The sequence below is a fragment of the Brachyhypopomus gauderio genome, chromosome 5, assembly GCF_052324685.1.
Source record: "Brachyhypopomus gauderio isolate BG-103 chromosome 5, BGAUD_0.2, whole genome shotgun sequence".
Taxonomy (NCBI): Eukaryota; Metazoa; Chordata; class Actinopteri; order Gymnotiformes; family Hypopomidae; genus Brachyhypopomus; species Brachyhypopomus gauderio.
Window position 1 is genome coordinate 24,900,205 of NC_135215.1, and position 24,332 is coordinate 24,924,536.

General features: G+C 40.5%; 38 non-coding genes and 46 pseudogenes across 38 annotated transcripts; all 84 read right to left on the reverse strand.

The window, feature by feature from the left end:
- Positions 1 to 69: 69 nt before the first annotated feature.
- LOC143515388 (5S ribosomal RNA) lies at positions 70 to 188 on the reverse strand (annotated as a pseudogene).
- Positions 189 to 403: 215 nt separating this feature from the next.
- On the reverse strand, positions 404 to 522 carry LOC143515991 (5S ribosomal RNA). Its single transcript, XR_013131545.1, has one exon. It is a non-coding gene; the product is annotated as a 5S ribosomal RNA (ribosomal RNA).
- Positions 523 to 649: 127 nt separating this feature from the next.
- Positions 650 to 768, reverse strand: LOC143515390 (5S ribosomal RNA; annotated as a pseudogene).
- Positions 769 to 894: 126 nt separating this feature from the next.
- Positions 895 to 1,013, reverse strand: LOC143515391 (5S ribosomal RNA; annotated as a pseudogene).
- A 126-nt stretch (positions 1,014 to 1,139) lies between these two features.
- LOC143516014 (5S ribosomal RNA) lies at positions 1,140 to 1,258 on the reverse strand (annotated as a pseudogene).
- A 214-nt stretch (positions 1,259 to 1,472) lies between these two features.
- LOC143515738 (5S ribosomal RNA) lies at positions 1,473 to 1,591 on the reverse strand. The gene has a single exon (XR_013131300.1). It is a non-coding gene; the product is annotated as a 5S ribosomal RNA (ribosomal RNA).
- Positions 1,592 to 2,052: 461 nt separating this feature from the next.
- On the reverse strand, positions 2,053 to 2,171 carry LOC143515739 (5S ribosomal RNA). Its single transcript, XR_013131301.1, has one exon. It is a non-coding gene; the product is annotated as a 5S ribosomal RNA (ribosomal RNA).
- Positions 2,172 to 2,298: 127 nt separating this feature from the next.
- Positions 2,299 to 2,417, reverse strand: LOC143515392 (5S ribosomal RNA; annotated as a pseudogene).
- Positions 2,418 to 2,632: 215 nt separating this feature from the next.
- On the reverse strand, positions 2,633 to 2,751 carry LOC143515740 (5S ribosomal RNA). Its single transcript, XR_013131302.1, has one exon. It is a non-coding gene; the product is annotated as a 5S ribosomal RNA (ribosomal RNA).
- Positions 2,752 to 2,879: 128 nt separating this feature from the next.
- Positions 2,880 to 2,998, reverse strand: LOC143516053 (5S ribosomal RNA; annotated as a pseudogene).
- A 107-nt stretch (positions 2,999 to 3,105) lies between these two features.
- On the reverse strand, positions 3,106 to 3,224 carry LOC143515924 (5S ribosomal RNA). Its single transcript, XR_013131480.1, has one exon. It is a non-coding gene; the product is annotated as a 5S ribosomal RNA (ribosomal RNA).
- A 371-nt stretch (positions 3,225 to 3,595) lies between these two features.
- On the reverse strand, positions 3,596 to 3,715 carry LOC143516052 (5S ribosomal RNA; annotated as a pseudogene).
- Positions 3,716 to 3,928: 213 nt separating this feature from the next.
- LOC143515999 (5S ribosomal RNA) lies at positions 3,929 to 4,044 on the reverse strand. Its single transcript, XR_013131552.1, has one exon. It is a non-coding gene; the product is annotated as a 5S ribosomal RNA (ribosomal RNA).
- Positions 4,045 to 4,416: 372 nt separating this feature from the next.
- LOC143516015 (5S ribosomal RNA) lies at positions 4,417 to 4,535 on the reverse strand (annotated as a pseudogene).
- Positions 4,536 to 4,749: 214 nt separating this feature from the next.
- Positions 4,750 to 4,868, reverse strand: LOC143515741 (5S ribosomal RNA). Its single transcript, XR_013131303.1, has one exon. It is a non-coding gene; the product is annotated as a 5S ribosomal RNA (ribosomal RNA).
- A 462-nt stretch (positions 4,869 to 5,330) lies between these two features.
- LOC143515743 (5S ribosomal RNA) lies at positions 5,331 to 5,449 on the reverse strand. The gene has a single exon (XR_013131305.1). It is a non-coding gene; the product is annotated as a 5S ribosomal RNA (ribosomal RNA).
- Positions 5,450 to 5,576: 127 nt separating this feature from the next.
- LOC143516054 (5S ribosomal RNA) lies at positions 5,577 to 5,695 on the reverse strand (annotated as a pseudogene).
- A 107-nt stretch (positions 5,696 to 5,802) lies between these two features.
- On the reverse strand, positions 5,803 to 5,921 carry LOC143515925 (5S ribosomal RNA). Its single transcript, XR_013131481.1, has one exon. It is a non-coding gene; the product is annotated as a 5S ribosomal RNA (ribosomal RNA).
- Positions 5,922 to 6,048: 127 nt separating this feature from the next.
- On the reverse strand, positions 6,049 to 6,167 carry LOC143515393 (5S ribosomal RNA; annotated as a pseudogene).
- Positions 6,168 to 6,293: 126 nt separating this feature from the next.
- LOC143515394 (5S ribosomal RNA) lies at positions 6,294 to 6,412 on the reverse strand (annotated as a pseudogene).
- A 126-nt stretch (positions 6,413 to 6,538) lies between these two features.
- On the reverse strand, positions 6,539 to 6,657 carry LOC143516016 (5S ribosomal RNA; annotated as a pseudogene).
- Positions 6,658 to 6,871: 214 nt separating this feature from the next.
- LOC143515744 (5S ribosomal RNA) lies at positions 6,872 to 6,990 on the reverse strand. Its single transcript, XR_013131306.1, has one exon. It is a non-coding gene; the product is annotated as a 5S ribosomal RNA (ribosomal RNA).
- Positions 6,991 to 7,117: 127 nt separating this feature from the next.
- On the reverse strand, positions 7,118 to 7,236 carry LOC143515395 (5S ribosomal RNA; annotated as a pseudogene).
- Positions 7,237 to 7,450: 214 nt separating this feature from the next.
- Positions 7,451 to 7,569, reverse strand: LOC143515745 (5S ribosomal RNA). Its single transcript, XR_013131307.1, has one exon. It is a non-coding gene; the product is annotated as a 5S ribosomal RNA (ribosomal RNA).
- Positions 7,570 to 7,696: 127 nt separating this feature from the next.
- LOC143516056 (5S ribosomal RNA) lies at positions 7,697 to 7,815 on the reverse strand (annotated as a pseudogene).
- A 107-nt stretch (positions 7,816 to 7,922) lies between these two features.
- Positions 7,923 to 8,041, reverse strand: LOC143515927 (5S ribosomal RNA). Its single transcript, XR_013131483.1, has one exon. It is a non-coding gene; the product is annotated as a 5S ribosomal RNA (ribosomal RNA).
- A 371-nt stretch (positions 8,042 to 8,412) lies between these two features.
- On the reverse strand, positions 8,413 to 8,531 carry LOC143516017 (5S ribosomal RNA; annotated as a pseudogene).
- A 214-nt stretch (positions 8,532 to 8,745) lies between these two features.
- Positions 8,746 to 8,864, reverse strand: LOC143515746 (5S ribosomal RNA). The gene has a single exon (XR_013131308.1). It is a non-coding gene; the product is annotated as a 5S ribosomal RNA (ribosomal RNA).
- Positions 8,865 to 8,991: 127 nt separating this feature from the next.
- Positions 8,992 to 9,110, reverse strand: LOC143515396 (5S ribosomal RNA; annotated as a pseudogene).
- Positions 9,111 to 9,324: 214 nt separating this feature from the next.
- LOC143515747 (5S ribosomal RNA) lies at positions 9,325 to 9,443 on the reverse strand. The gene has a single exon (XR_013131309.1). It is a non-coding gene; the product is annotated as a 5S ribosomal RNA (ribosomal RNA).
- Positions 9,444 to 9,570: 127 nt separating this feature from the next.
- LOC143515397 (5S ribosomal RNA) lies at positions 9,571 to 9,689 on the reverse strand (annotated as a pseudogene).
- Positions 9,690 to 9,903: 214 nt separating this feature from the next.
- LOC143515748 (5S ribosomal RNA) lies at positions 9,904 to 10,022 on the reverse strand. The gene has a single exon (XR_013131310.1). It is a non-coding gene; the product is annotated as a 5S ribosomal RNA (ribosomal RNA).
- A 127-nt stretch (positions 10,023 to 10,149) lies between these two features.
- LOC143515399 (5S ribosomal RNA) lies at positions 10,150 to 10,268 on the reverse strand (annotated as a pseudogene).
- A 214-nt stretch (positions 10,269 to 10,482) lies between these two features.
- LOC143515749 (5S ribosomal RNA) lies at positions 10,483 to 10,601 on the reverse strand. The gene has a single exon (XR_013131311.1). It is a non-coding gene; the product is annotated as a 5S ribosomal RNA (ribosomal RNA).
- Positions 10,602 to 10,728: 127 nt separating this feature from the next.
- On the reverse strand, positions 10,729 to 10,847 carry LOC143515400 (5S ribosomal RNA; annotated as a pseudogene).
- A 214-nt stretch (positions 10,848 to 11,061) lies between these two features.
- On the reverse strand, positions 11,062 to 11,180 carry LOC143515750 (5S ribosomal RNA). Its single transcript, XR_013131312.1, has one exon. It is a non-coding gene; the product is annotated as a 5S ribosomal RNA (ribosomal RNA).
- Positions 11,181 to 11,307: 127 nt separating this feature from the next.
- LOC143516057 (5S ribosomal RNA) lies at positions 11,308 to 11,426 on the reverse strand (annotated as a pseudogene).
- A 107-nt stretch (positions 11,427 to 11,533) lies between these two features.
- LOC143515928 (5S ribosomal RNA) lies at positions 11,534 to 11,652 on the reverse strand. Its single transcript, XR_013131484.1, has one exon. It is a non-coding gene; the product is annotated as a 5S ribosomal RNA (ribosomal RNA).
- A 371-nt stretch (positions 11,653 to 12,023) lies between these two features.
- On the reverse strand, positions 12,024 to 12,142 carry LOC143516018 (5S ribosomal RNA; annotated as a pseudogene).
- A 214-nt stretch (positions 12,143 to 12,356) lies between these two features.
- On the reverse strand, positions 12,357 to 12,475 carry LOC143515751 (5S ribosomal RNA). The gene has a single exon (XR_013131313.1). It is a non-coding gene; the product is annotated as a 5S ribosomal RNA (ribosomal RNA).
- A 127-nt stretch (positions 12,476 to 12,602) lies between these two features.
- On the reverse strand, positions 12,603 to 12,721 carry LOC143515401 (5S ribosomal RNA; annotated as a pseudogene).
- A 214-nt stretch (positions 12,722 to 12,935) lies between these two features.
- On the reverse strand, positions 12,936 to 13,054 carry LOC143515752 (5S ribosomal RNA). The gene has a single exon (XR_013131314.1). It is a non-coding gene; the product is annotated as a 5S ribosomal RNA (ribosomal RNA).
- Positions 13,055 to 13,181: 127 nt separating this feature from the next.
- On the reverse strand, positions 13,182 to 13,300 carry LOC143515402 (5S ribosomal RNA; annotated as a pseudogene).
- A 126-nt stretch (positions 13,301 to 13,426) lies between these two features.
- LOC143515403 (5S ribosomal RNA) lies at positions 13,427 to 13,545 on the reverse strand (annotated as a pseudogene).
- Positions 13,546 to 13,671: 126 nt separating this feature from the next.
- On the reverse strand, positions 13,672 to 13,790 carry LOC143516019 (5S ribosomal RNA; annotated as a pseudogene).
- A 214-nt stretch (positions 13,791 to 14,004) lies between these two features.
- LOC143515754 (5S ribosomal RNA) lies at positions 14,005 to 14,123 on the reverse strand. The gene has a single exon (XR_013131316.1). It is a non-coding gene; the product is annotated as a 5S ribosomal RNA (ribosomal RNA).
- A 127-nt stretch (positions 14,124 to 14,250) lies between these two features.
- On the reverse strand, positions 14,251 to 14,369 carry LOC143516058 (5S ribosomal RNA; annotated as a pseudogene).
- A 107-nt stretch (positions 14,370 to 14,476) lies between these two features.
- On the reverse strand, positions 14,477 to 14,595 carry LOC143515929 (5S ribosomal RNA). The gene has a single exon (XR_013131485.1). It is a non-coding gene; the product is annotated as a 5S ribosomal RNA (ribosomal RNA).
- Positions 14,596 to 14,722: 127 nt separating this feature from the next.
- LOC143515404 (5S ribosomal RNA) lies at positions 14,723 to 14,841 on the reverse strand (annotated as a pseudogene).
- Positions 14,842 to 15,055: 214 nt separating this feature from the next.
- On the reverse strand, positions 15,056 to 15,174 carry LOC143515863 (5S ribosomal RNA). Its single transcript, XR_013131422.1, has one exon. It is a non-coding gene; the product is annotated as a 5S ribosomal RNA (ribosomal RNA).
- Positions 15,175 to 15,301: 127 nt separating this feature from the next.
- On the reverse strand, positions 15,302 to 15,420 carry LOC143516059 (5S ribosomal RNA; annotated as a pseudogene).
- A 107-nt stretch (positions 15,421 to 15,527) lies between these two features.
- On the reverse strand, positions 15,528 to 15,646 carry LOC143515930 (5S ribosomal RNA). The gene has a single exon (XR_013131486.1). It is a non-coding gene; the product is annotated as a 5S ribosomal RNA (ribosomal RNA).
- A 127-nt stretch (positions 15,647 to 15,773) lies between these two features.
- Positions 15,774 to 15,892, reverse strand: LOC143515406 (5S ribosomal RNA; annotated as a pseudogene).
- A 214-nt stretch (positions 15,893 to 16,106) lies between these two features.
- Positions 16,107 to 16,225, reverse strand: LOC143515756 (5S ribosomal RNA). Its single transcript, XR_013131317.1, has one exon. It is a non-coding gene; the product is annotated as a 5S ribosomal RNA (ribosomal RNA).
- A 127-nt stretch (positions 16,226 to 16,352) lies between these two features.
- Positions 16,353 to 16,471, reverse strand: LOC143515407 (5S ribosomal RNA; annotated as a pseudogene).
- Positions 16,472 to 16,685: 214 nt separating this feature from the next.
- On the reverse strand, positions 16,686 to 16,804 carry LOC143515757 (5S ribosomal RNA). The gene has a single exon (XR_013131318.1). It is a non-coding gene; the product is annotated as a 5S ribosomal RNA (ribosomal RNA).
- A 127-nt stretch (positions 16,805 to 16,931) lies between these two features.
- On the reverse strand, positions 16,932 to 17,050 carry LOC143515408 (5S ribosomal RNA; annotated as a pseudogene).
- A 126-nt stretch (positions 17,051 to 17,176) lies between these two features.
- LOC143515409 (5S ribosomal RNA) lies at positions 17,177 to 17,295 on the reverse strand (annotated as a pseudogene).
- Positions 17,296 to 17,421: 126 nt separating this feature from the next.
- On the reverse strand, positions 17,422 to 17,540 carry LOC143516021 (5S ribosomal RNA; annotated as a pseudogene).
- Positions 17,541 to 17,754: 214 nt separating this feature from the next.
- LOC143515758 (5S ribosomal RNA) lies at positions 17,755 to 17,873 on the reverse strand. The gene has a single exon (XR_013131319.1). It is a non-coding gene; the product is annotated as a 5S ribosomal RNA (ribosomal RNA).
- A 127-nt stretch (positions 17,874 to 18,000) lies between these two features.
- Positions 18,001 to 18,119, reverse strand: LOC143515411 (5S ribosomal RNA; annotated as a pseudogene).
- Positions 18,120 to 18,333: 214 nt separating this feature from the next.
- On the reverse strand, positions 18,334 to 18,452 carry LOC143515864 (5S ribosomal RNA). The gene has a single exon (XR_013131423.1). It is a non-coding gene; the product is annotated as a 5S ribosomal RNA (ribosomal RNA).
- A 127-nt stretch (positions 18,453 to 18,579) lies between these two features.
- Positions 18,580 to 18,698, reverse strand: LOC143516060 (5S ribosomal RNA; annotated as a pseudogene).
- Positions 18,699 to 18,805: 107 nt separating this feature from the next.
- On the reverse strand, positions 18,806 to 18,924 carry LOC143515931 (5S ribosomal RNA). Its single transcript, XR_013131487.1, has one exon. It is a non-coding gene; the product is annotated as a 5S ribosomal RNA (ribosomal RNA).
- Positions 18,925 to 19,051: 127 nt separating this feature from the next.
- On the reverse strand, positions 19,052 to 19,170 carry LOC143515412 (5S ribosomal RNA; annotated as a pseudogene).
- A 214-nt stretch (positions 19,171 to 19,384) lies between these two features.
- On the reverse strand, positions 19,385 to 19,503 carry LOC143515865 (5S ribosomal RNA). Its single transcript, XR_013131424.1, has one exon. It is a non-coding gene; the product is annotated as a 5S ribosomal RNA (ribosomal RNA).
- A 127-nt stretch (positions 19,504 to 19,630) lies between these two features.
- Positions 19,631 to 19,749, reverse strand: LOC143515413 (5S ribosomal RNA; annotated as a pseudogene).
- Positions 19,750 to 19,963: 214 nt separating this feature from the next.
- On the reverse strand, positions 19,964 to 20,082 carry LOC143515759 (5S ribosomal RNA). The gene has a single exon (XR_013131320.1). It is a non-coding gene; the product is annotated as a 5S ribosomal RNA (ribosomal RNA).
- Positions 20,083 to 20,209: 127 nt separating this feature from the next.
- LOC143515414 (5S ribosomal RNA) lies at positions 20,210 to 20,328 on the reverse strand (annotated as a pseudogene).
- A 126-nt stretch (positions 20,329 to 20,454) lies between these two features.
- LOC143515415 (5S ribosomal RNA) lies at positions 20,455 to 20,573 on the reverse strand (annotated as a pseudogene).
- Positions 20,574 to 20,699: 126 nt separating this feature from the next.
- On the reverse strand, positions 20,700 to 20,818 carry LOC143516022 (5S ribosomal RNA; annotated as a pseudogene).
- Positions 20,819 to 21,032: 214 nt separating this feature from the next.
- LOC143515760 (5S ribosomal RNA) lies at positions 21,033 to 21,151 on the reverse strand. The gene has a single exon (XR_013131321.1). It is a non-coding gene; the product is annotated as a 5S ribosomal RNA (ribosomal RNA).
- Positions 21,152 to 21,278: 127 nt separating this feature from the next.
- Positions 21,279 to 21,397, reverse strand: LOC143515417 (5S ribosomal RNA; annotated as a pseudogene).
- Positions 21,398 to 21,611: 214 nt separating this feature from the next.
- LOC143515761 (5S ribosomal RNA) lies at positions 21,612 to 21,730 on the reverse strand. The gene has a single exon (XR_013131322.1). It is a non-coding gene; the product is annotated as a 5S ribosomal RNA (ribosomal RNA).
- Positions 21,731 to 21,857: 127 nt separating this feature from the next.
- On the reverse strand, positions 21,858 to 21,976 carry LOC143516061 (5S ribosomal RNA; annotated as a pseudogene).
- Positions 21,977 to 22,083: 107 nt separating this feature from the next.
- Positions 22,084 to 22,202, reverse strand: LOC143515933 (5S ribosomal RNA). The gene has a single exon (XR_013131489.1). It is a non-coding gene; the product is annotated as a 5S ribosomal RNA (ribosomal RNA).
- Positions 22,203 to 22,329: 127 nt separating this feature from the next.
- LOC143515418 (5S ribosomal RNA) lies at positions 22,330 to 22,448 on the reverse strand (annotated as a pseudogene).
- A 214-nt stretch (positions 22,449 to 22,662) lies between these two features.
- Positions 22,663 to 22,781, reverse strand: LOC143515762 (5S ribosomal RNA). Its single transcript, XR_013131323.1, has one exon. It is a non-coding gene; the product is annotated as a 5S ribosomal RNA (ribosomal RNA).
- Positions 22,782 to 22,908: 127 nt separating this feature from the next.
- LOC143516062 (5S ribosomal RNA) lies at positions 22,909 to 23,027 on the reverse strand (annotated as a pseudogene).
- A 107-nt stretch (positions 23,028 to 23,134) lies between these two features.
- On the reverse strand, positions 23,135 to 23,253 carry LOC143515934 (5S ribosomal RNA). The gene has a single exon (XR_013131490.1). It is a non-coding gene; the product is annotated as a 5S ribosomal RNA (ribosomal RNA).
- Positions 23,254 to 23,380: 127 nt separating this feature from the next.
- LOC143515419 (5S ribosomal RNA) lies at positions 23,381 to 23,499 on the reverse strand (annotated as a pseudogene).
- Positions 23,500 to 23,713: 214 nt separating this feature from the next.
- Positions 23,714 to 23,832, reverse strand: LOC143515866 (5S ribosomal RNA). Its single transcript, XR_013131425.1, has one exon. It is a non-coding gene; the product is annotated as a 5S ribosomal RNA (ribosomal RNA).
- A 127-nt stretch (positions 23,833 to 23,959) lies between these two features.
- Positions 23,960 to 24,078, reverse strand: LOC143516063 (5S ribosomal RNA; annotated as a pseudogene).
- Positions 24,079 to 24,185: 107 nt separating this feature from the next.
- LOC143515935 (5S ribosomal RNA) lies at positions 24,186 to 24,304 on the reverse strand. Its single transcript, XR_013131491.1, has one exon. It is a non-coding gene; the product is annotated as a 5S ribosomal RNA (ribosomal RNA).
- Positions 24,305 to 24,332: the final 28 nt, after the last annotated feature.

Genomic DNA, 24,332 nt, shown 5'->3' on the forward strand with positions numbered 1-24,332 from the left:
TGCTAGTTTTTTTTTGCAGAACACCTTTAAGCTTGCTAATTGAATGTAAATAGCAACTCAACTATAAAAGTCACACAGCACCTGGTATTCCCAAGCTGTCTCCCATACAAGTATTAACCTGGCCTAAACCTATTTAGCTTCCTAGGTCAAATGAAATCGGGCGTTTTCAGGCTGGTGTGGCCGTAAGCCATAAAACAATGCAAAGATGATCTAATTATAACAAGAGCAAAACCTGAACAACAGAAATTGCTAGTTTTTTTGCAGAACACATTTAAGCTTGCTAATTGAATGTAAACAGCAACTCAACTATAAAAGTCACACAGCACCTGGTATTCCCAAGCTGTCTCCCATACAAGTATTAACCTGGCCCAAACCTATTTAGCTTGATAATTAAATCTAATAGGCTTTACAGCACCTGGTATTCCCAGGTGGTCTCCCATCCAAGTACTAACCAGGCCCAAACGAGCTTAGCTTCCGAGGTCAAATGAGATCGGGCGTTTTCAGGCTGGTGTGGCCGTAAGCCGTAAAACAATGCAAAGATGACCTATTTATAATGAGAGCAAAACCTGAACAACAGACATTGCTAGTTTTTTTTGCAGAACACCTTTAAGCTTGCTAATTGAATGTAAATAGCAACTCAACTATAAAAGTCACACAGCACCTGGTATTCCCAAGCTGTCTCCCATACAAGTATTAACCTGGCCTAAACCTATTTAGCTTCCTAGGTCAAATGAAATCGGGCGTTTTCAGGCTGGTGTGGCCGTAAGCCATAAAACAATGCAAAGATTATCTAATTATAACAAGAGCAAAACCTGAACAACAGAAATTGCTAGTTTTTTTGCAGAACACATTTAAGCTTGCTAATTGAATGTAAACAGCAACTCAACTATAAAAGTCACACAGCACCTGGTATTCCCAAGCTGTCTCCCATACAAGTATTAACCTGGCCTAAACCTATTTAGCTTCCTAGGTCAAATGAAATCGGGCGTTTTCAGGCTGGTGTGGCCGTAAGCCATAAAACAATGCAAAGATTATCTAATTATAACAAGAGCAAAACCTGAACAACAGAAATTGCTAGTTTTTTTGCAGAACACATTTAAGCTTGCTAATTGAATGTAAACAGCAACTCAACTATAAAAGTCACACAGCACCTGGTATTCCCAAGCTGTCCCCCATACAAGTATTAACCTGGCCAAAACCTATTTAGCTTCCGAGGTCAAATGAGATCGGGCGTTTTCAGGCTGGTGTGGCCGCAAGCCATAAAACAATGCAAAGATTATCTAATTATAACAAGAGCAAAACCTGAACAACAGAAATTGCTAGTTTTTTTGCAGAACACATTTAAGCTTGCTAATTGAATGTAAACAGCAACTCAACTATAAAAGTCACACAGCACCTGGTATTCCCAAGCTGTCTCCCATACAAGTATTAACCTGGCCCAAACCTATTTAGCTTGATAATTAAATCTAATAGGCTTACAGCACCTGGTATTCCCAGGTGGTCTCCCATCCAAGTACTAACCAGGCCCAAACGAGCTTAGCTTCCGAGGTCAAATGAGATCGGGCGTTTTCAGGCTGGTGTGGCCGTAAGCCGTAAAACAATGCAAAGATGACCTATTTATAATGAGAGCAAAACCTGAACAACAGACATTGCTAGTTTTTTTTGCAGAACACCTTTAAGCTTGCTAATTGAATGTAAATAGCAACTCAACTATAAAAGTCACACAGCACCTGGTATTCCCAAGCTGTCTCCCATACAAGTATTAACCTGGCCTAAACCTATTTAGCTTCCTAGGTCAAATGAAATCGGGCGTTTTTCAGGCTGGTGTGGCCGTAAGCCATAAAACAATGCAAAGATGATCTAATTATAACAAGAGCAAAACCTGAACAACAGAAATTGCTAGTTTTTTTGCAGAACACATTTAAGCTTGCTAATTGAATGTAAACAGCAACTCAACTATAAAAGTCACACAGCACCTGGTATTCCCAAGCTGTCTCCCATACAAGTATTAACCTGGCCCAAACCTATTTAGCTTGATAATTAAATCTAATAGGCTTACAGCACCTGGTATTCCCAGGTGGTCTCCCATCCAAGTACTAACCAGGCCCAAACGAGCTTAGCTTCCGAGGTCAAATGAGATCGGGCGTTTTCAGGCTGGTGTGGCCGTAAGCCGTAAAACAATGCAAAGATGACCTATTTATAATGAGAGCAAAACCTGAACAACAGACATTGCTAGTTTTTTTTGCAGAACACCTTTAAGCTTGCTAATTGAATGTAAATAGCAACTCAACTATAAAAGTCACACAGCACCTGGTATTCCCAAGCTGTCTCCCATACAAGTATTAACCTGGCCTAAACCTATTTAGCTTCCTAGGTCAAATGAAATCGGGCGTTTTCAGGCTGGTGTGGCCGTAAGCCATAAAACAATGCAAAGATTATCTAATTATAACAAGAGCAAAACCTGAACAACAGAAATTGCTAGTTTTTTTTGCAGAACACATTTAAGCTTGCTAATTGAATGTAAACAGCAACTCAACTATAAAAGTCACACAGCACCTGGCATTCCCAAGCTGTCTCCCATACAAGTATTAACCTGGCCCAAACCTATTTAGCTTGATAATTAAATCTAATAGGCTTACAGCACCTGGTATTCCCAGGTGGTCTCCCATCCAAGTACTAACCAGGCCCAAACGAGCTTAGCTTCCGAGGTCAAATGAGATCGGGCGTTTTCAGGCTGGTGTGGCCGTAAGCCGTAAAACAATGCAAAGATGACCTATTTATAATGAGAGCAAAAACCTGAACAACAGACATTGCTAGTTTTTTTTGCAGAACACCTTTAAGCTTGCTAATTGAATGTAAATAGCAACTCAACTATAAAAGTCACACAGCACCTGGTATTCCCAAGCTGTCTCCCATACAAGTATTAACCTGGCCTAAACCTATTTAGCTTCCTAGGTCAAATAGGATCGGGCGTTTTCAGGCTGGTGTGGCCGTAAGCCATAAAACAATGCAAAGATTATCTAATTATAACAAGAGCAAAACCTGAACAACAGAAATTGCTAGATTTTTGCAGAACACATTTAAGCTTGATAATTAAATCTAATAGGCTTACAGTACCTGGTATTCCCAGGTGGTCTCCCATCCAAGTACTAACCAGGCCCAAACGAGCTTAGCTTCCGAGGTCAAATGAGATCGGGCGTTTTCAGGCTGGTGTGGCCGTAAGCCGTAAAACAATGCAAAGATGACCTATTTATAATGAGAGCAAAACCTGAACAACAGACATTGCTAGTTTTTTTTGCAGAACACCTTTAAGCTTGCTAATTGAATGTAAATAGCAACTCAACTATAAAAGTCACACAGCACCTGGTATTCCCAAGCTGTCTCCCATATAAGTATTAACCTGGCCTAAACCTATTTAGCTTCCTAGGTCAAATGAAATCGGGCGTTTTCAGGCTGGTGTGGCCGTAAGCCATAAAACAATGCAAAGATTATCTAATTATAACAAGAGCAAAACCTGAACAACAGAAATTGCTAGTTTTTTGCAGAACACATTTAAGCTTGCTAATTGAATGTAAACAGCAACTCAACTATAAAAGTCACACAGCACCTGGTATTCCCAAGCTGTCTCCCATACAAGTATTAACCTGGCCAAAACCTATTTAGCTTCCGAGGTCAAATGAGATCGGGGCGTTTTCAGGCTGGTGTGGCCGCAAGCCATAAACAATGCAAAGATTATCTAATTATAACAAGAGCAAAACCTGAACAACAGAAATTGCTAGTTTTTTTGCAGAACACATTTAAGCTTGCTAATTGAATGTAAACAGCAACTCAACTATAAAAGTCACACAGCACCTGGTATTCCCAAGCTGTCTCCCATACAAGTATTAACCTGGCCCAAACCTATTTAGCTTGATAATTAAATCTAATAGGCTTACAGCACCTGGTATTCCCAGGTGGTCTCCCATCCAAGTACTAACCAGGCCCAAACGAGCTTAGCTTCCGAGGTCAAATGAGATCGGGCGTTTTCAGGCTGGGGCCGTAAGCCGTAAAACAATGCAAAGATGACCTATTTATAATGAGAGCAAAACCTGAACAACAGACATTGCTAGTTTTTTTTGCAGAACACCTTTAAGCTTGCTAATTGAATGTAAATAGCAACTCAACTATTAAAAGTCACACAGCACCTGGTATTCCCAAGCTGTCTCCCATATAAGTATTAACCTGGCCTAAACCTATTTAGCTTCCTAGGTCAAATGAAATCGGGCGTTTTCAGGCTGGTGTGGCCGTAAGCCATAAAACAATGCAAAGATTATCTAATTATAACAAGAGCAAAACCTGAACAACAGAAATTGCTAGTTTTTTGCAGAACACATTTAAGCTTGCTAATTGAATGTAAACAGCAACTCAACTATAAAAGTCACACAGCACCTGGTATTCCCAAGCTGTCCCCCATACAAGTATTAACCTGGCCAAAACCTATTTAGCTTCCGAGGTCAAATGAGATCGGGCGTTTTCAGGCTGGTGTGGCCGCAAGCCATAAAACAATGCAAAGATTATCTAATTATAACAAGAGCAAAACCTGAACAACAGAAATTGCTAGTTTTTTTGCAGAACACATTTAAGCTTGCTAATTGAATGTAAACAGCAACTCAACTATAAAAGTCACACAGCACCTGGTATTCCCAAGCTGTCTCCCATACAAGTATTAACCTGGCCCAAACCTATTTAGCTTGATAATTAAATCTAATAGGCTTACAGCACCTGGTATTCCCAGGTGGTCTCCCATCCAAGTACTAACCAGGCCCAAACGAGCTTAGCTTCCGAGGTCAAATGAGATCGGGCGTTTTCAGGCTGGTGTGGCCGTAAGCCGTAAAACAATGCAAAGATGACCTATTTATAATGAGAGCAAAACCTGAACAACAGACATTGCTAGTTTTTTTTTGCAGAACACCTTTAAGCTTGCTAATTGAATGTAAATAGCAACTCAACTATAAAAGTCACACAGCACCTGGTATTCCCAAGCCTGTCTCCCATACAAGTATTAACCTGGCCTAAACCTATTTAGCTTCCTAGGTCAAATGAAATCGGGCGTTTTCAGGCTGGTGTGGCCGTAAGCCATAAAACAATGCAAAGATGATCTAATTATAACAAGAGCAAAACCTGAACAACAGAAATTGCTAGTTTTTTTGCAGAACACATTTAAGCTTGCTAATTGAATGTAAACAGCAACTCAACTATAAAAGTCACACAGCACCTGGTATTCCCAAGCTGTCTCCCATACAAGTATTAACCTGGCCCAAACCTATTTAGCTTGATAATTAAATCTAATAGGCTTACAGCACCTGGTATTCCCAGGTGGTCTCCCATCCAAGTACTAACCAGGCCCAAACGAGCTTAGCTTCCGAGGTCAAATGAGATCGGGCGTTTTCAGGCTGGTGTGGCCGTAAGCCGTAAAACAATGCAAAGATGACCTATTTATAATGAGAGCAAAACCTGAACAACAGACATTGCTAGTTTTTTTTGCAGAACACCTTTAAGCTTGCTAATTGAATGTAAATAGCAACTCAACTATAAAAGTCACACAGCACCTGGTATTCCCAAGCTGTCTCCCATACAAGTATTAACCTGGCCTAAACCTATTTAGCTTCCTAGGTCAAATAGGATCGGGCGTTTTCAGGCTGGTGTGGCCGTAAGCCATAAAACAATGCAAAGATTATCTAATTATAACAAGAGCAAAACCTGAACAACAGAAATTGCTAGATTTTTGCAGAACACATTTAAGCTTGATAATTAAATCTAATAGGCTTACAGTACCTGGTATTCCCAGGTGGTCTCCCATCCAAGTACTAACCAGGCCCAAACGAGCTTAGCTTCCGAGGTCAAATGAGATCGGGCGTTTTCAGGCTGGTGTGGCCGTAAGCCGTAAAACAATGCAAAGATGACCTATTTATAATGAGAGCAAAACCTGAACAACAGACATTGCTAGTTTTTTTTGCAGAACACCTTTAAGCTTGCTAATTGAATGTAAATAGCAACTCAACTATAAAAGTCACACAGCACCTGGTATTCCCAAGCTGTCTCCCATACAAGTATTAACCTGGCCTAAACCTATTTAGCTTCCTAGGTCAAATGAAATCGGGCGTTTTCAGGCTGGTGTGGCCGTAAGCCATAAAACAATGCAAAGATTATCTAATTATAACAAGAGCAAAACCTGAACAACAGAAATTGCTAGTTTTTTTGCAGAACACATTTAAGCTTGCTAATTGAATGTAAACAGCAACTCAACTATAAAAGTCACACAGCACCTGGTATTCCCAAGCTGTCTCCCATACAAGTATTAACCTGGCCTAAACCTATTTAGCTTCCTAGGTCAAATGAAATCGGGCGTTTTCAGGCTGGTGTGGCCGTAAGCCATAAAACAATGCAAAGATTATCTAATTATAACAAGAGCAAAACCTGAACAACAGAAATTGCTAGTTTTTTTGCAGAACACATTTAAGCTTGCTAATTGAATGTAAACAGCAACTCAACTATAAAAGTCACACAGCACCTGGTATTCCCAAGCTGTCCCCCATACAAGTATTAACCTGGCCAAAACCTATTTAGCTTCCGAGGTCAAATGAGATCGGGCGTTTTCAGGCTGGTGTGGCCGCAAGCCATAAAACAATGCAAAGATTATCTAATTATAACAAGAGCAAAACCTGAACAACAGAAATTGCTAGTTTTTTTGCAGAACACATTTAAGCTTGCTAATTGAATGTAAACAGCAACTCAACTATAAAAGTCACACAGCACCTGGTATTCCCAAGCTGTCTCCCATACAAGTATTAACCTGGCCCAAACCTATTTAGCTTGATAATTAAATCTAATAGGCTTACAGCACCTGGTATTCCCAGGTGGTCTCCCATCCAAGTACTAACCAGGCCCAAACGAGCTTAGCTTCCGAGGTCAAATGAGATCGGGCGTTTTCAGGCTGGTGTGGCCGTAAGCCGTAAAACAATGCAAAGATGACCTATTTATAATGAGAGCAAAACCTGAACAACAGACATTGCTAGTTTTTTTTGCAGAACACCTTTAAGCTTGCTAATTGAATGTAAATAGCAACTCAACTATAAAAGTCACACAGCACCTGGTATTCCCAAGCTGTCTCCCATACAAGTATTAACCTGGCCTAAACCTATTTAGCTTCCTAGGTCAAATGAAATCGGGCGTTTTCAGGCTGGTGTGGCCGTAAGCCATAAAACAATGCAAAGATTATCTAATTATAACAAGAGCAAAACCTGAACAACAGAAATTGCTAGTTTTTTTGCAGAACACATTTAAGCTTGCTAATTGAATGTAAACAGCAACTCAACTATAAAAGTCACACAGCACCTGGTATTCCCAAGCTGTCTCCCATACAAGTATTAACCTGGCCCAAACCTATTTAGCTTGATAATTAAATCTAATAGGCTTACAGCACCTGGTATTCCCAGGTGGTCTCCCATCCAAGTACTAACCAGGCCCAAACGAGCTTAGCTTCCGAGGTCAAATGAGATCGGGCGTTTTCAGGCTGGTGTGGCCGTAAGCCGTAAAACAATGCAAAGATGACCTATTTATAATGAGAGCAAAACCTGAACAACAGACATTGCTAGTTTTTTTTGCAGAACACCTTTAAGCTTGCTAATTGAATGTAAATAGCAACTCAACTATAAAAGTCACACAGCACCTGGTATTCCCAAGCTGTCTCCCATACAAGTATTAACCTGGCCTAAACCTATTTAGCTTCCTAGGTCAAATAGGATCGGGCGTTTTCAGGCTGGTGTGGCCGTAAGCCATAAAACAATGCAAAGATTATCTAATTATAACAAGAGCAAAACCTGAACAACAGAAATTGCTAGATTTTTGCAGAACACATTTAAGCTTGATAATTAAATCTAATAGGCTTACAGTACCTGGTATTCCCAGGTGGTCTCCCATCCAAGTACTAACCAGGCCCAAACGAGCTTAGCTTCCGAGGTCAAATGAGATCGGGCGTTTTCAGGCTGGTGTGGCCGTAAGCCGTAAAACAATGCAAAGATGACCTATTTATAATGAGAGCAAAACCTGAACAACAGACATTGCTAGTTTTTTTTGCAGAACACCTTTAAGCTTGCTAATTGAATGTAAATAGCAACTCAACTATAAAAGTCACACAGCACCTGGTATTCCCAAGCTGTCTCCCATATAAGTATTAACCTGGCCTAAACCTATTTAGCTTCCTAGGTCAAATGAAATCGGGCGTTTTCAGGCTGGTGTGGCCGTAAGCCATAAAACAATGCAAAGATTATCTAATTATAACAAGAGCAAAACCTGAACAACAGAAATTGCTAGTTTTTTGCAGAACACATTTAAGCTTGCTAATTGAATGTAAACAGCAACTCAACTATAAAAGTCACACAGCACCTGGTATTCCCAAGCTGTCCCCCATACAAGTATTAACCTGGCCAAAACCTATTTAGCTTCCGAGGTCAAATGAGATCGGGCGTTTTCAGGCTGGTGTGGCCGCAAGCCATAAAACAATGCAAAGATTATCTAATTATAACAAGAGCAAAACCTGAACAACAGAAATTGCTAGTTTTTTTGCAGAACACATTTAAGCTTGCTAATTGAATGTAAACAGCAACTCAACTATAAAAGTCACACAGCACCTGGTATTCCCAAGCTGTCTCCCATACAAGTATTAACCTGGCCCAAACCTATTTAGCTTGATAATTAAATCTAATAGGCTTACAGCACCTGGTATTCCCAGGTGGTCTCCCATCCAAGTACTAACCAGGCCCAAACGAGCTTAGCTTCCGAGGTCAAATGAGATCGGGCGTTTTCAGGCTGGTGTGGCCGTAAGCCGTAAAACAATGCAAAGATGACCTATTTATAATGAGAGCAAAACCTGAACAACAGACATTGCTAGTTTTTTTTGCAGAACACCTTTAAGCTTGCTAATTGAATGTAAATAGCAACTCAACTATAAAAGTCACACAGCACCTGGTATTCCCAAGCTGTCTCCCATACAAGTATTAACCTGGCCTAAACCTATTTAGCTTCCTAGGTCAAATGAAATCGGGCGTTTTCAGGCTGGTGTGGCCGTAAGCCATAAAACAATGCAAAGATGATCTAATTATAACAAGAGCAAAACCTGAACAACAGAAATTGCTAGTTTTTTTGCAGAACACATTTAAGCTTGCTAATTGAATGTAAACAGCAACTCAACTATAAAAGTCACACAGCACCTGGTATTCCCAAGCTGTCTCCCATACAAGTATTAACCTGGCCCAAACCTATTTAGCTTGATAATTAAATCTAATAGGCTTACAGCACCTGGTATTCCCAGGTGGTCTCCCATCCAAGTACTAACCAGGCCCAAACGAGCTTAGCTTCCGAGGTCAAATGAGATCGGGCGTTTTCAGGCTGGTGTGGCCGTAAGCCGTAAAACAATGCAAAGATGACCTATTTATAATGAGAGCAAAACCTGAACAACAGACATTGCTAGTTTTTTTTGCAGAACACCTTTAAGCTTGCTAATTGAATGTAAATAGCAACTCAACTATAAAAGTCACACAGCACCTGGTATTCCCAAGCTGTCTCCCATACAAGTATTAACCTGGCCTAAACCTATTTAGCTTCCTAGGTCAAATGAAATCGGGCGTTTTCAGGCTGGTGTGGCCGTAAGCCATAAAACAATGCAAAGATGATCTAATTATAACAAGAGCAAAACCTGAACAACAGAAATTGCTAGTTTTTTTGCAGAACACATTTAAGCTTGCTAATTGAATGTAAACAGCAACTCAACTATAAAAGTCACACAGCACCTGGTATTCCCAAGCTGTCTCCCATACAAGTATTAACCTGGCCCAAACCTATTTAGCTTGATAATTAAATCTAATAGGCTTACAGCACCTGGTATTCCCAGGTGGTCTCCCATCCAAGTACTAACCAGGCCCAAACGAGCTTAGCTTCCGAGGTCAAATGAGATCGGGCGTTTTCAGGCTGGTGTGGCCGTAAGCCGTAAAACAATGCAAAGATGACCTATTTATAATGAGAGCAAAACCTGAACAACAGACATTGCTAGTTTTTTTTGCAGAACACCTTTAAGCTTGCTAATTGAATGTAAATAGCAACTCAACTATAAAAGTCACACAGCACCTGGTATTCCCAAGCTGTCTCCCATACAAGTATTAACCTGGCCTAAACCTATTTAGCTTCCTAGGTCAAATGAAATCGGGCGTTTTCAGGCTGGTGTGGCCGTAAGCCATAAAACAATGCAAAGATGATCTAATTATAACAAGAGCAAAACCTGAACAACAGAAATTGCTAGTTTTTTTGCAGAACACATTTAAGCTTGCTAATTGAATGTAAACAGCAACTCAACTATAAAAGTCACACAGCACCTGGCATTCCCAAGCTGTCTCCCATACAAGTATTAACCTGGCCCAAACCTATTTAGCTTGATAATTAAATCTAATAGGCTTACAGCACCTGGTATTCCCAGGTGGTCTCCCATCCAAGTACTAACCAGGCCCAAACGAGCTTAGCTTCCGAGGTCAAATGAGATCGGGCGTTTTCAGGCTGGTGTGGCCGTAAGCCGTAAAACAATGCAAAGATGACCTATTTATAATGAGAGCAAAACCTGAACAACAGACATTGCTAGTTTTTTTTGCAGAACACCTTTAAGCTTGCTAATTGAATGTAAATAGCAACTCAACTATAAAAGTCACACAGCACCTGGTATTCCCAAGCTGTCTCCCATACAAGTATTAACCTGGCCTAAACCTATTTAGCTTCCTAGGTCAAATGAAATCGGGCGTTTTCAGGCTGGTGTGGCCGTAAGCCATAAAACAATGCAAAGATGATCTAATTATAACAAGAGCAAAACCTGAACAACAGAAATTGCTAGTTTTTTTGCAGAACACATTTAAGCTTGCTAATTGAATGTAAACAGCAACTCAACTATAAAAGTCACACAGCACCTGGTATTCCCAAGCTGTCTCCCATACAAGTATTAACCTGGCCCAAACCTATTTAGCTTGATAATTAAATCTAATAGGCTTACAGCACCTGGTATTCCCAGGTGGTCTCCCATCCAAGTACTAACCAGGCCCAAACGAGCTTAGCTTCCGAGGTCAAATGAGATCGGGCGTTTTCAGGCTGGTGTGGCCGTAAGCCGTAAAACAATGCAAAGATGACCTATTTATAATGAGAGCAAAACCTGAACAACAGACATTGCTAGTTTTTTTTGCAGAACACCTTTAAGCTTGCTAATTGAATGTAAATAGCAACTCAACTATAAAAGTCACACAGCACCTGGTATTCCCAAGCTGTCTCCCATACAAGTATTAACCTGGCCTAAACCTATTTAGCTTCCTAGGTCAAATAGGATCGGGCGTTTTCAGGCTGGTGTGGCCGTAAGCCATAAAACAATGCAAAGATTATCTAATTATAACAAGAGCAAAACCTGAACAACAGAAATTGCTAGATTTTTGCAGAACACATTTAAGCTTGATAATTAAATCTAATAGGCTTACAGTACCTGGTATTCCCAGGTGGTCTCCCATCCAAGTACTAACCAGGCCCAAACGAGCTTAGCTTCCGAGGTCAAATGAGATCGGGCGTTTTCAGGCTGGTGTGGCCGTAAGCCGTAAAACAATGCAAAGATGACCTATTTATAATGAGAGCAAAACCTGAACAACAGACATTGCTAGTTTTTTTTGCAGAACACCTTTAAGCTTGCTAATTGAATGTAAATAGCAACTCAACTATAAAAGTCACACAGCACCTGGTATTCCCAAGCTGTCTCCCATATAAGTATTAACCTGGCCTAAACCTATTTAGCTTCCTAGGTCAAATGAAATCGGGCGTTTTCAGGCTGGTGTGGCCGTAAGCCATAAAACAATGCAAAGATTATCTAATTATAACAAGAGCAAAACCTGAACAACAGAAATTGCTAGTTTTTTGCAGAACACATTTAAGCTTGCTAATTGAATGTAAACAGCAACTCAACTATAAAAGTCACACAGCACCTGGTATTCCCAAGCTGTCCCCCATACAAGTATTAACCTGGCCAAAACCTATTTAGCTTCCGAGGTCAAATGAGATCGGGCGTTTTCAGGCTGGTGTGGCCGCAAGCCATAAAACAATGCAAAGATTATCTAATTATAACAAGAGCAAAACCTGAACAACAGAAATTGCTAGTTTTTTTGCAGAACACATTTAAGCTTGCTAATTGAATGTAAACAGCAACTCAACTATAAAAGTCACACAGCACCTGGTATTCCCAAGCTGTCTCCCATACAAGTATTAACCTGGCCCAAACCTATTTAGCTTGATAATTAAATCTAATAGGCTTACAGCACCTGGTATTCCCAGGTGGTCTCCCATCCAAGTACTAACCAGGCCCAAACGAGCTTAGCTTCCGAGGTCAAATGAGATCGGGCGTTTTCAGGCTGGTGTGGCCGTAAGCCGTAAAACAATGCAAAGATGACCTATTTATAATGAGAGCAAAACCTGAACAACAGACATTGCTAGTTTTTTTTGCAGAACACCTTTAAGCTTGCTAATTGAATGTAAATAGCAACTCAACTATAAAAGTCACACAGCACCTGGTATTCCCAAGCTGTCTCCCATACAAGTATTAACCTGGCCTAAACCTATTTAGCTTCCTAGGTCAAATGAAATCGGGCGTTTTCAGGCTGGTGTGGCCGTAAGCCATAAAACAATGCAAAGATGATCTAATTATAACAAGAGCAAAACCTGAACAACAGAAATTGCTAGTTTTTTTGCAGAACACATTTAAGCTTGCTAATTGAATGTAAACAGCAACTCAACTATAAAAGTCACACAGCACCTGGTATTCCCAAGCTGTCTCCCATACAAGTATTAACCTGGCCCAAACCTATTTAGCTTGATAATTAAATCTAATAGGCTTACAGCACCTGGTATTCCCAGGTGGTCTCCCATCCAAGTACTAACCAGGCCCAAACGAGCTTAGCTTCCGAGGTCAAATGAGATCGGGCGTTTTCAGGCTGGTGTGGCCGTAAGCCGTAAAACAATGCAAAGATGACCTATTTATAATGAGAGCAAAACCTGAACAACAGACATTGCTAGTTTTTTTTGCAGAACACCTTTAAGCTTGCTAATTGAATGTAAATAGCAACTCAACTATAAAAGTCACACAGCACCTGGTATTCCCAAGCTGTCTCCCATACAAGTATTAACCTGGCCTAAACCTATTTAGCTTCCTAGGTCAAATGAAATCGGGCGTTTTCAGGCTGGTGTGGCCGTAAGCCATAAAACAATGCAAAGATTATCTAATTATAACAAGAGCAAAACCTGAACAACAGAAATTGCTAGTTTTTTTGCAGAACACATTTAAGCTTGCTAATTGAATGTAAACAGCAACTCAACTATAAAAGTCACACAGCACCTGGTATTCCCAAGCTGTCTCCCATACAAGTATTAACCTGGCCTAAACCTATTTAGCTTCCTAGGTCAAATGAAATCGGGCGTTTTCAGGCTGGTGTGGCCGTAAGCCATAAAACAATGCAAAGATTATCTAATTATAACAAGAGCAAAACCTGAACAACAGAAATTGCTAGTTTTTTTGCAGAACACATTTAAGCTTGCTAATTGAATGTAAACAGCAACTCAACTATAAAAGTCACACAGCACCTGGTATTCCCAAGCTGTCCCCCATACAAGTATTAACCTGGCCAAAACCTATTTAGCTTCCGAGGTCAAATGAGATCGGGCGTTTTCAGGCTGGTGTGGCCGCAAGCCATAAAACAATGCAAAGATTATCTAATTATAACAAGAGCAAAACCTGAACAACAGAAATTGCTAGTTTTTTTGCAGAACACATTTAAGCTTGCTAATTGAATGTAAACAGCAACTCAACTATAAAAGTCACACAGCACCTGGTATTCCCAAGCTGTCTCCCATACAAGTATTAACCTGGCCCAAACCTATTTAGCTTGATAATTAAATCTAATAGGCTTACAGCACCTGGTATTCCCAGGTGGTCTCCCATCCAAGTACTAACCAGGCCCAAACGAGCTTAGCTTCCGAGGTCAAATGAGATCGGGCGTTTTCAGGCTGGTGTGGCCGTAAGCCGTAAAACAATGCAAAGATGACCTATTTATAATGAGAGCAAAACCTGAACAACAGACATTGCTAGTTTTTTTTGCAGAACACCTTTAAGCTTGCTAATTGAATGTAAATAGCAACTCAACTATAAAAGTCACACAGCACCTGGTATTCCCAAGCTGTCTCCCATACAAGTATTAACCTGGCCTAAACCTATTTAGCTTCCTAGGTCAAATAGGATCGGGCGTTTTCAGGCTGGTGTGGCCGTAAGCCATAAAACAATGCAAAGATTATCTAATTATAACAAGAGCAAAACCTGAACAACAGAAATTGCTAGATTTTTGCAGAACACATTTAAGCTTGATAATTAAATCTAATAGGCTTACAGTACCTGGTATTCCCAGGTGGTCTCCCATCCAAGTACTAACCAGGCCCAAACGAGCTTAGCTTCCGAGGTCAAATGAGATCGGGCGTTTTCAGGCTGGTGTGGCCGTAAGCCGTAAAACAATGCAAAGATGACCTATTTATAATGAGAGCAAAACCTGAACAACAGACATTGCTAGTTTTTTTTGCAGAACACCTTTAAGCTTGCTAATTGAATGTAAATAGCAACTCAACTATAAAAGTCACACAGCACCTGGTATTCCCAAGCTGTCTCCCATACAAGTATTAACCTGGCCTAAACCTATTTAGCTTCCTAGGTCAAATGAAATCGGGCGTTTTCAGGCTGGTGTGGCCGTAAGCCATAAAACAATGCAAAGATTATCTAATTATAACAAGAGCAAAACCTGAACAACAGAAATTGCTAGTTTTTTTGCAGAACACATTTAAGCTTGCTAATTGAATGTAAACAGCAACTCAACTATAAAAGTCACACAGCACCTGGTATTCCCAAGCTGTCTCCCATACAAGTATTAACCTGGCCCAAACCTATTTAGCTTGATAATTAAATCTAATAGGCTTACAGCACCTGGTATTCCCAGGTGGTCTCCCATCCAAGTACTAACCAGGCCCAAACAAGCTTAGCTTCCGAGGTCAAATGAGATCGGGCGTTTTCAGGCTGGTGTGGCCGTAAGCCATAAAACAATGCAAAGATGACCTATTTATAATGAGAGCAAAACCTGAACAACAGACATTGCTAGTTTTTTTTGCAGAACACCTTTAAGCTTGCTAATTGAATGTAAATAGCAACTCAACTATAAAAGTCACACAGCACCTGGTATTCCCAAGCTGTCTCCCATACAAGTATTAACCTGGCCTAAACCTATTTAGCTTCCTAGGTCAAATAGGATCGGGCGTTTTCAGGCTGGTGTGGCCGTAAGCCATAAAACAATGCAAAGATTATCTAATTATAACAAGAGCAAAACCTGAACAACAGAAATTGCTAGATTTTTGCAGAACACATTTAAGCTTGATAATTAAATCTAATAGGCTTACAGTACCTGGTATTCCCAGGTGGTCTCCCATCCAAGTACTAACCAGGCCCAAACGAGCTTAGCTTCCGAGGTCAAATGAGATCGGGCGTTTTCAGGCTGGTGTGGCCGTAAGCCGTAAAACAATGCAAAGATGACCTATTTATAATGAGAGCAAAACCTGAACAACAGACATTGCTAGTTTTTTTTGCAGAACACCTTTAAGCTTGCTAATTGAATGTAAATAGCAACTCAACTATAAAAGTCACACAGCACCTGGTATTCCCAAGCTGTCTCCCATACAAGTATTAACCTGGCCTAAACCTATTTAGCTTCCTAGGTCAAATGAAATCGGGCGTTTTCAGGCTGGTGTGGCCGTAAGCCATAAAACAATGCAAAGATGATCTAATTATAACAAGAGCAAAACCTGAACAACAGAAATTGCTAGTTTTTTTGCAGAACACATTTAAGCTTGCTAATTGAATGTAAACAGCAACTCAACTATAAAAGTCACACAGCACCTGGTATTCCCAAGCTGTCTCCCATACAAGTATTAACCTGGCCCAAACCTATTTAGCTTGATAATTAAATCTAATAGGCTTACAGCACCTGGTATTCCCAGGTGGTCTCCCATCCAAGTACTAACCAGGCCCAAACGAGCTTAGCTTCCGAGGTCAAATGAGATCGGGCGTTTTCAGGCTGGTGTGGCCGTAAGCCGTAAAACAATGCAAAGATGACCTATTTATAATGAGAGCAAAACCTGAACAACAGACATTGCTAGTTTTTTTTGCAGAACACCTTTAAGCTTGCTAATTGAATGTAAATAGCAACTCAACTATAAAAGTCACACAGCACCTGGTATTCCCAAGCTGTCTCCCATACAAGTATTAACCTGGCCTAAACCTATTTAGCTTCCTAGGTCAAATGAAATCGGGCGTTTTCAGGCTGGTGTGGCCGTAAGCCATAAAACAATGCAAAGATGATCTAATTATAACAAGAGCAAAACCTGAACAACAGAAATTGCTAGTTTTTTTGCAGAACACATTTAAGCTTGCTAATTGAATGTAAACAGCAACTCAACTATAAAAGTCACACAGCACCTGGTATTCCCAAGCTGTCTCCCATACAAGTATTAACCTGGCCCAAACCTATTTAGCTTGATAATTAAATCTAATAGGCTTACAGCACCTGGTATTCCCAGGTGGTCTCCCATCCAAGTACTAACCAGGCCCAAACGAGCTTAGCTTCCGAGGTCAAATGAGATCGGGCGTTTTCAGGCTGGTGTGGCCGTAAGCCGTAAAACAATGCAAAGATGACCTATTTATAATGAGAGCAAAACCTGAACAACAGACATTGCTAGTTTTTTTTGCAGAACACCTTTAAGCTTGCTAATTGAATGTAAATAGCAACTCAACTATAAAAGTCACACAGCACCTGGTATTCCCAAGCTGTCTCCCATACAAGTATTAACCTGGCCTAAACCTATTTAGCTTCCTAGGTCAAATGAAATCGGGCGTTTTCAGGCTGGTGTGGCCGTAAGCCATAAAACAATGCAAAGATTATCTAATTATAACAAGAGCAAAACCTGAACAACAGAAATTGCTAGTTTTTTTGCAGAACACATTTAAGCTTGCTAATTGAATGTAAACAGCAACTCAACTATAAAAGTCACACAGCACCTGGTATTCCCAAGCTGTCTCCCATACAAGTATTAACCTGGCCTAAACCTATTTAGCTTCCTAGGTCAAATGAAATCGGGCGTTTTCAGGCTGGTGTGGCCGTAAGCCATAAAACAATGCAAAGATTATCTAATTATAACAAGAGCAAAACCTGAACAACAGAAATTGCTAGTTTTTTTGCAGAACACATTTAAGCTTGCTAATTGAATGTAAACAGCAACTCAACTATAAAAGTCACACAGCACCTGGTATTCCCAAGCTGTCCCCCATACAAGTATTAACCTGGCCAAAACCTATTTAGCTTCCGAGGTCAAATGAGATCGGGCGTTTTCAGGCTGGTGTGGCCGCAAGCCATAAAACAATGCAAAGATTATCTAATTATAACAAGAGCAAAACCTGAACAACAGAAATTGCTAGTTTTTTTGCAGAACACATTTAAGCTTGCTAATTGAATGTAAACAGCAACTCAACTATAAAAGTCACACAGCACCTGGTATTCCCAAGCTGTCTCCCATACAAGTATTAACCTGGCCCAAACCTATTTAGCTTGATAATTAAATCTAATAGGCTTACAGCACCTGGTATTCCCAGGTGGTCTCCCATCCAAGTACTAACCAGGCCCAAACGAGCTTAGCTTCCGAGGTCAAATGAGATCGGGCGTTTTCAGGCTGGTGTGGCCGTAAGCCGTAAAACAATGCAAAGATGACCTATTTATAATGAGAGCAAAACCTGAACAACAGACATTGCTAGTTTTTTTTGCAGAACACCTTTAAGCTTGCTAATTGAATGTAAATAGCAACTCAACTATAAAAGTCACACAGCACCTGGTATTCCCAAGCTGTCTCCCATACAAGTATTAACCTGGCCTAAACCTATTTAGCTTCCTAGGTCAAATGAAATCGGGCGTTTTCAGGCTGGTGTGGCCGTAAGCCATAAAACAATGCAAAGATTATCTAATTATAACAAGAGCAAAACCTGAACAACAGAAATTGCTAGTTTTTTTGCAGAACACATTTAAGCTTGCTAATTGAATGTAAACAGCAACTCAACTATAAAAGTCACACAGCACCTGGTATTCCCAAGCTGTCTCCCATACAAGTATTAACCTGGCCCAAACCTATTTAGCTTGATAATTAAATCTAATAGGCTTACAGCACCTGGTATTCCCAGGTGGTCTCCCATCCAAGTACTAACCAGGCCCAAACAAGCTTAGCTTCCGAGGTCAAATGAGATCGGGCGTTTTCAGGCTGGTGTGGCCGTAAGCCATAAAACAATGCAAAGATGACCTATTTATAATGAGAGCAAAACCTGAACAACAGACATTGCTAGTTTTTTTTGCAGAACACCTTTAAGCTTGCTAATTGAATGTAAATAGCAACTCAACTATAAAAGTCACACAGCACCTGGTATTCCCAAGCTGTCTCCCATACAAGTATTAACCTGGCCTAAACCTATTTAGCTTCCTAGGTCAAATAGGATCGGGCGTTTTCAGGCTGGTGTGGCCGTAAGCCATAAAACAATGCAAAGATTATCTAATTATAACAAGAGCAAAACCTGAACAACAGAAATTGCTAGATTTTTGCAGAACACATTTAAGCTTGATAATTAAATCTAATAGGCTTACAGTACCTGGTATTCCCAGGTGGTCTCCCATCCAAGTACTAACCAGGCCCAAACGAGCTTAGCTTCCGAGGTCAAATGAGATCGGGCGTTTTCAGGCTGGTGTGGCCGTAAGCCGTAAAACAATGCAAAGATGACCTATTTATAATGAGAGCAAAACCTGAACAACAGACATTGCTAGTTTTTTTTGCAGAACACCTTTAAGCTTGCTAATTGAATGTAAATAGCAACTCAACTATAAAAGTCACACAGCACCTGGTATTCCCAAGCTGTCTCCCATACAAGTATTAACCTGGCCTAAACCTATTTAGCTTCCTAGGTCAAATGAAATCGGGCGTTTTCAGGCTGGTGTGGCCGTAAGCCATAAAACAATGCAAAGATGATCTAATTATAACAAGAGCAAAACCTGAACAACAGAAATTGCTAGTTTTTTTGCAGAACACATTTAAGCTTGCTAATTGAATGTAAACAGCAACTCAACTATAAAAGTCACACAGCACCTGGTATTCCCAAGCTGTCTCCCATACAAGTATTAACCTGGCCCAAACCTATTTAGCTTGATAATTAAATCTAATAGGCTTACAGCACCTGGTATTCCCAGGTGGTCTCCCATCCAAGTACTAACCAGGCCCAAACAAGCTTAGCTTCCGAGGTCAAATGAGATCGGGCGTTTTCAGGCTGGTGTGGCCGTAAGCCGTAAAACAATGCAAAGATGACCTATTTATAATGAGAGCAAAACCTGAACAACAGACATTGCTAGTTTTTTTTGCAGAACACCTTTAAGCTTGCTAATTGAATGTAAATAGCAACTCAACTATAAAAGTCACACAGCACCTGGTATTCCCAAGCTGTCTCCCATACAAGTATTAACCTGGCCTAAACCTATTTAGCTTCCTAGGTCAAATGAAATCGGGCGTTTTCAGGCTGGTGTGGCCGTAAGCCATAAAACAATGCAAAGATGATCTAATTATAACAAGAGCAAAACCTGAACAACAGAAATTGCTAGTTTTTTTGCAGAACACATTTAAGCTTGCTAATTGAATGTAAACAGCAACTCAACTATAAAAGTCACACAGCACCTGGTATTCCCAAGCTGTCTCCCATACAAGTATTAACCTGGCCCAAACCTATTTAGCTTGATAATTAAATCTAATAGGCTTACAGCACCTGGTATTCCCAGGTGGTCTCCCATCCAAGTACTAACCAGGCCCAAACGAGCTTAGCTTCCGAGGTCAAATGAGATCGGGCGTTTTCAGGCTGGTGTGGCCGTAAGCCGTAAAACAATGCAAAGATGACCTATTTATAATGAGAGCAAAACCTGAACAACAGACATTGCTAGTTTTTTTTGCAGAACACCTTTAAGCTTGCTAATTGAATGTAAATAGCAACTCAACTATAAAAGTCACACAGCACCTGGTATTCCCAAGCTGTCTCCCATACAAGTATTAACCTGGCCTAAACCTATTTAGCTTCCTAGGTCAAATGAAATCGGGCGTTTTCAGGCTGGTGTGGCCGTAAGCCATAAAACAATGCAAAGATTATCTAATTATAACAAGAGCAAAACCTGAACAACAGAAATTGCTAGTTTTTTTGCAGAACACATTTAAGCTTGCTAATTGAATGTAAACAGCAACTCAACTATAAAAGTCACACAGCACCTGGTATTCCCAAGCTGTCTCCCATACAAGTATTAACCTGGCCTAAACCTATTTAGCTTCCTAGGTCAAATGAAATCGGGCGTTTTCAGGCTGGTGTGGCCGTAAGCCATAAAACAATGCAAAGATTATCTAATTATAACAAGAGCAAAACCTGAACAACAGAAATTGCTAGTTTTTTTGCAGAACACATTTAAGCTTGCTAATTGAATGTAAACAGCAACTCAACTATAAAAGTCACACAGCACCTGGTATTCCCAAGCTGTCCCCCATACAAGTATTAACCTGGCCAAAACCTATTTAGCTTCCGAGGTCAAATGAGATCGGGCGTTTTCAGGCTGGTGTGGCCGCAAGCCATAAAACAATGCAAAGATTATCTAATTATAACAAGAGCAAAACCTGAACAACAGAAATTGCTAGTTTTTTTGCAGAACACATTTAAGCTTGCTAATTGAATGTAAACAGCAACTCAACTATAAAAGTCACACAGCACCTGGTATTCCCAAGCTGTCTCCCATACAAGTATTAACCTGGCCCAAACCTATTTAGCTTGATAATTAAATCTAATAGGCTTACAGCACCTGGTATTCCCAGGTGGTCTCCCATCCAAGTACTAACCAGGCCCAAACGAGCTTAGCTTCCGAGGTCAAATGAGATCGGGCGTTTTCAGGCTGGTGTGGCCGTAAGCCGTAAAACAATGCAAAGATGACCTATTTATAATGAGAGCAAAACCTGAACAACAGACATTGCTAGTTTTTTTTGCAGAACACCTTTAAGCTTGCTAATTGAATGTAAATAGCAACTCAACTATAAAAGTCACACAGCACCTGGTATTCCCAAGCTGTCTCCCATACAAGTATTAACCTGGCCTAAACCTATTTAGCTTCCTAGGTCAAATGAAATCGGGCGTTTTCAGGCTGGTGTGGCCGTAAGCCATAAAACAATGCAAAGATTATCTAATTATAACAAGAGCAAAACCTGAACAACAGAAATTGCTAGTTTTTTTGCAGAACACAATTAAGCTTGCTAATTGAATGTAAACAGCAACTCAACTATAAAAGTCACACAGCACCTGGCATTCCCAAGCTGTCTCCCATACAAGTATTAACCTGGCCCAAACCTATTTAGCTTGATAATTAAATCTAATAGGCTTACAGCACCTGGTATTCCCAGGTGGTCTCCCATCCAAGTACTAACCAGGCCCAAACGAGCTTAGCTTCCGAGGTCAAATGAGATCGGGCGTTTTCAGGCTGGTGTGGCCGTAAGCCGTAAAACAATGCAAAGATGACCTATTTATAATGAGAGCAAAACCTGAACAACAGACATTGCTAGTTTTTTTTGCAGAACACCTTTAAGCTTGCTAATTGAATGTAAATAGCAACTCAACTATAAAAGTCACACAGCACCTGGTATTCCCAAGCTGTCTCCCATACAAGTATTAACCTGGCCTAAACCTATTTAGCTTCCTAGGTCAAATAGGATCGGGCGTTTTCAGGCTGGTGTGGCCGTAAGCCATAAAACAATGCAAAGATTATCTAATTATAACAAGAGCAAAACCTGAACAACAGAAATTGCTAGATTTTTGCAGAACACATTTAAGCTTGATAATTAAATCTAATAGGCTTACAGTACCTGGTATTCCCAGGTGGTCTCCCATCCAAGTACTAACCAGGCCCAAACGAGCTTAGCTTCCGAGGTCAAATGAGATCGGGCGTTTTCAGGCTGGTGTGGCCGTAAGCCGTAAAACAATGCAAAGATGACCTATTTATAATGAGAGCAAAACCTGAACAACAGACATTGCTAGTTTTTTTTGCAGAACACCTTTAAGCTTGCTAATTGAATGTAAATAGCAACTCAACTATAAAAGTCACACAGCACCTGGTATTCCCAAGCTGTCTCCCATACAAGTATTAACCTGGCCTAAACCTATTTAGCTTCCTAGGTCAAATGAAATCGGGCGTTTTCAGGCTGGTGTGGCCGTAAGCCATAAAACAATGCAAAGATTATCTAATTATAACAAGAGCAAAACCTGAACAACAGAAATTGCTAGTTTTTTTGCAGAACACATTTAAGCTTGCTAATTGAATGTAAACAGCAACTCAACTATAAAAGTCACACAGCACCTGGCATTCCCAAGCTGTCTCCCATACAAGTATTAACCTGGCCCAAACCTATTTAGCTTGATAATTAAATCTAATAGGCTTACAGCACCTGGTATTCCCAGGTGGTCTCCCATCCAAGTACTAACCAGGCCCAAACGAGCTTAGCTTCCGAGGTCAAATGAGATCGGGCGTTTTCAGGCTGGTGTGGCCGTAAGCCGTAAAACAATGCAAAGATGACCTATTTATAATGAGAGCAAAACCTGAACAACAGACATTGCTAGTTTTTTTTGCAGAACACCTTTAAGCTTGCTAATTGAATGTAAATAGCAACTCAACTATAAAAGTCACACAGCACCTGGTATTCCCAAGCTGTCTCCCATACAAGTATTAACCTGGCCTAAACCTATTTAGCTTCCTAGGTCAAATAGGATCGGGCGTTTTCAGGCTGGTGTGGCCGTAAGCCATAAAACAATGCAAAGATTATCTAATTATAACAAGAGCAAAACCTGAACAACAGAAATTGCTAGATTTTTGCAGAACACATTTAAGCTTGATAATTAAATCTAATAGGCTTACAGTACCTGGTATTCCCAGGTGGTCTCCCATCCAAGTACTAACCAGGCCCAAACGAGCTTAGCTTCCGAGGTCAAATGAGATCGGGCGTTTTCAGGCTGGTGTGGCCGTAAGCCGTAAAACAATGCAAAGATGACCTATTTATAATGAGAGCAAAACCTGAACAACAGACATTGCTAGTTTTTTTTGCAGAACACCTTTAAGCTTGCTAATTGAATGTAAATAGCAACTCAACTATAAAAGTCACACAGCACCTGGTATTCCCAAGCTGTCTCCCATACAAGTATTAACCTGGCCTAAACCTATTTAGCTTCCTAGGTCAAATGAAATCGGGCGTTTTCAGGCTGGTGTGGCCGTAAGCCATAAAACAATGCAAAGATTATCTAATTATAACAAGAGCAAAACCTGAACAACAGAAATTGCTAGTTTTTTTGCAGAACACATTTAAGCTTGCTAATTGAATGTAAACAGCAACTCAACTATAAAAGTCACACAGCACCTGGTATTCCCAAGCTGTCTCCCATACAAGTATTAACCTGGCCCAAACCTATTTAGCTTGATAATTAAATCTAATAGGCTTACAGCACCTGGTATTCCCAGGTGGTCTCCCATCCAAGTACTAACCAGGCCCAAACAAGCTTAGCTTCCGAGGTCAAATGAGATCGGGCGTTTTCAGGCTGGTGTGGCCGTAAGCCATAAAACAATGCAAAGATGACCTATTTATAATGAGAGCAAAACCTGAACAACAGACATTGCTAGTTTTTTTTGCAGAACACCTTTAAGCTTGCTAATTGAATGTAAATAGCAACTCAACTATAAAAGTCACACAGCACCTGGTATTCCCAAGCTGTCTCCCATACAAGTATTAACCTGGCCTAAACCTATTTAGCTTCCTAGGTCAAATAGGATCGGGCGTTTTCAGGCTGGTGTGGCCGTAAGCCATAAAACAATGCAAAGATTATCTAATTATAACAAGAGCAAAACCTGAACAACAGAAATTGCTAGATTTTTGCAGAACACATTTAAGCTTGATAATTAAATCTAATAGGCTTACAGTACCTGGTATTCCCAGGTGGTCTCCCATCCAAGTACTAACCAGGCCCAAACGAGCTTAGCTTCCGAGGTCAAATGAGATCGGGCGTTTTCAGGCTGGTGTGGCCGTAAGCCGTAAAACAATGCAAAGATGACCTATTT